Raw genomic sequence first — 4,296 nt, forward strand, 5'->3', positions numbered from 1 at the left:
GAGAGCTGCGCCACTAGCTCAGATCCGGCGACACGGATCTCGATCCGATCAGTCGCGATCGATTCTAGCGAGCGAACCGTGTGGTTCAAACGAACGAGCTGGGTGCTGTTCTACGGAGCGGATCTTTTGCTTGGACGGGTTTTCCGCGCATAGTGCTACATGTGCACTCGGTTTGTTTGTAGCACCGTGTCTGTATTTTTTTACTCTCTTGTTTTTATTTCTCGCATTTCGGGAACCAATATATGAATGCTGCTTAAGTGAAAATGTCAACTACGCATGGTTAGAAGGGTTAGAAGCGCGCAAACAAGGCATTGATTTACTGCACCCAGTATGAAGAGAAAACTTATGACACGTGATAGGTTCATATAATATATCAGACTAGGGACTGAATTATTTAAATAAACGATTTGAGAAACGTTATCAATAAATGCAACTTAGAATTTGAATAGAAAATAATGTTGAGTTAGTTTTTGTATAGAAATAAATGTTATGGTTTCTAGACTTCAAAACTAGACATCAGAAAAAGCGTAATAAATGTTATTAGTTTAAATTGTATGCTTTTTCAATAGAAATTATTAATTACTGTAGCTAAACATTTTAAAATTTCAAAGAAAGGTAAATAGATGAATGATGAATGAATGAATAATAATGAATGACATAAATTTTCAAATTTTGAACAATAATTAAAATAATAATATTAACAATTATGTTTTATTATGTAGCATTAAAGAACTGAAGAGCTGATCCAAGGAGTACTCTTTCAATGAGCTGAACGGATCAGATCCGCTACTGCAATGAGTGTTTTGCCCATCTCTAATATGTAGAACTCGATGATGTGGCGCTGGATCCATGTTTCCGAAACGGCCGAACACAACCCATCCTATCTGGTTTTGCTGGCTACAGGCTCGTTGGCTTTTCCTTCGCGTGCTTTAAGGAAGTTCACTTTGGTGTTATCCAGGCGATCAGGATGCCTGGAGCTCCATTGCGATAACTATCGACAGGTAGACCTTGCAAATGGGTGAAACGATTTCGAGCTCCCTGAAGTGAAGCGACTGTTGAGTGTAGATATAGCTCGCCACAGTCTGCATCTCTTAACTGGAACTGCTTGTTTTGTCGTATTCTGTAGTGATGGAATGTCAAAAAATGTCTGGCATTGCTATTATTAATTTCGTAATTACTTTTTCCAAAAGTCATTTACAGTTCGATTTTTGAATAAATGTAGTACTTAAAGGGTCCTAGAACTTTGTTGAACAGATCATTGTTCTAAATACAAAAGTGTGAGCATGAGAGCGAGATTAAAAATGTCACGGAATGTCATGACATTAATGTCATCTGACACATCGGCTCTCACGCCGCCAATATCATATTTACAGAAATTACCTATTAGAAAAAGTTTCGGGCCATTTGAGGGCTACATGTTTATATAGGAAAACTATAATTAAATGACTTGTGAGAGTTTTGAAGTTAGTCCCATGACATCGATATGACATTTCGTCACTGCTCCTGATATGTTGAGTTAAACCTTTCTGGAATCTTTTCAGTTCTTTTGACTCCATTGGTCCGCATGCACAGTGGGGAAACAGGTCTACGCCAAGTTGATCCACTAGCGACTTCTCCACCACATGAGAAAAATTCCATGGTAACGGTTATTATTTTGTAGACTACGCCATGTTTTTAAAACAACTAAAATTTTCAGTTAGAATACGCATTTGGACAAATTCACCACTGATTCAGTTCATGCAACAAATTCCACCAGGACCACAGTTGATTTTTACTGCGCATGGTAAAATCAACGGTTTGTTGTCTGCTGAAAATCGTCGGTGCGTATCTAAATTAACCTCGGAATGGTAATTTCGACGCACATTTTTGCGGTAGTGTTGAGTCTGCAGACCTCCATCTGAGGAACGCAAAGGTTTGTACTGATCTGCCGTTCGGTGTAATACAACAGGAATACTGAACAGAACTTTGTTGTGGCTCTGTTGTGAACAGTTACAACTCCGTTAACAGCGCTTGAAGATGCGGTATTCTCGGTCTCGCCTTGGGTTGCCGGATGGAGCAGCCTTATGGTGGCGTTGTTGATATCCTTCTCAACACTCAACGATGCTTGCTAAGGCCACTTTTGAGGATAAAGACACGCCTGCAAAGGTGAAGCTCCTGCGCTATTTTCCATCTGTTCTCCAGAGAATTTGATTTGAAAGTGGACAGTCCTTCGGTTTGGCTCGTTATGTGGCAAACCATGCATGGTTTGTCACCAAATCCTACGGGTGATTTGGAGTAGCTTCTCAACACCTGCGATTTCTGCTCGAGATTCTTCCACGTGACTTTCTCGATGATTGGGCATTCGACAGCCCTTTCCTGGGTTTCTCTGATTTGACCGTGACCAGCGTAACCGGCTCGCTGCATCGACAATGACATTCATAATCCGAAAGCCTGAAAGTCCGTTCGTACGCACGCGCAGTCTAGCTTGATGTTAGCGAGTTTATCAACCAACTCGTTGATTAACATCGGTTTGTAAGTGCACTCTTTGCCCAGTCGCTATCAAATGAGCAAAAGATTTCGTACCGCCAATCCAAAGGTGATTATGGTATCCAACTTTCGGAACCGGAACTCGAGGACATTAGGTTTGCGGACCATTTATAGCATAGAATTATGATAATTAAAGTTTTCTTCTACAACTTTTTGAATTAAACTTCGCGTACAAAACAAACCAATCTACGTGGAAGCTTGTTTGAGCTTTGAGTGGTATATAAACATTATATTTGGAGAAAAATGTCTTCTTAACAAACAAATCAAAGAAAGTAATGATTTTTTATTTTTATCAGCTTTTTCACTTCACCAGCCCATATCTTTTGATTGAATAGACACAACGCTCAATATTTTCCGCTTCTCTTATCTAGGGTATATACTTTCAAGATATATAAATTATACAAATTGGAGATAGTAAATTTCCGATTAATGGCCACCTTTTCCCCATAGTGGGGTGGAGCAGGAAACAGTTCACCGCCTTCCTTGTTCTCCTTTGAGGAAACGTTAAACTCATGAGGTTTTCTGAGTCACTGTAGCCCAGATCTTTGTCGACGTCTCAAACTGCTCCAAAATAGCACCAGCAGGGTTTCCCAAAAGGAGGAGAGTTCCTTAGGGACGTGCCGGCAGCTGTTGAGCGGTCGGAGTTGGATGTTGAACATCGAAGTTTGGCATGGATACGCGGTGATCTGGACTGCTTTGTTCCTTTGGTTGATATGGAGGATAGTTACAGCCCTGTAGCAAATACACCGGTGCTACGGAGGCGGCCCGCAAGTGATTCCTAGAGACGCATTGATTCCGGAAGGGTTCACTGGTGCCGACCCAATCGTCGGAGGAAGATGTTCTGATCACTGCAGCCGATGAGGTTTCAGTGTAACAGTAGCTGCCAATAAATGGAGAGGAACACTCGTTCTATCACTTATACCCGATGCACTGCCGCTGAAAACCGCGGAAACGGTATCTACTTGTCGAAGTCGCTCCGACCGAACAGCTCGCGAATGAGAGTATTTGACATGCGGAGGAAGGTGGGACGAAGGCCAGAGAGAATACTGGGCCCGGATAGCTGAGACACTTCTTTTGGAGCATTGTTAGAGTATGGAAATCTATTGGGAATTTGACTCGCTACTGTAACGGACGGCCGCAATCTCTATCACTCTTTGCCCTAATCTGGTTAGGACAGTTTGGCTACTACTACGCCACTACTTACGACATAAGAGCAATATCGTACAAAGTCTCATTTTGATTCGATTTCGATACCATAATGGATGAAAATACACCCTTCCTACTACCTTCTTTTGTTTCGGCTGCCACTAACGCGTCTATTGGTGTACTTACCGGAGCGAACCCGAGGGTATAAACAAACTTTGTCTCCGTTGCATGCCCTTGCTGACGGAGTGGTCGATCTGCACCGAATAGGTACGGTATGTGGTGATCTTCTTTCTGGTCGGCATCGACGTCATCTGGCTGGCCCTGTGCATATCTGCTTGTCGTAGGGACAACACATCGGCACTCGTTGTTTGGTCCAAGGTTGATACTGGGGCTTGGTGAAACTAATTCATCATTTCCTCGGTAGCTGATTAATTGTATCGATGGATAGATCATCAAGGATGGTTTGATGGACCGCTTTGCTGCGACTGATCCCAGTGGGGATGTTATCCTCAGATTTGGAATTAGGGTCGCTGGTTGGTTGTCAAACAGGCCTGCACTTATCAGCACTCTTCCGACTGATCCGTTGACTACGCACACTCTTTCTTCTTCATCTTCGTCCACTTG

The sequence above is a fragment of the Armigeres subalbatus genome, chromosome 1 (genome assembly GCF_024139115.2).
Source record: "Armigeres subalbatus isolate Guangzhou_Male chromosome 1, GZ_Asu_2, whole genome shotgun sequence".
NCBI classification, from domain to species: Eukaryota; Metazoa; Arthropoda; class Insecta; order Diptera; family Culicidae; genus Armigeres; species Armigeres subalbatus.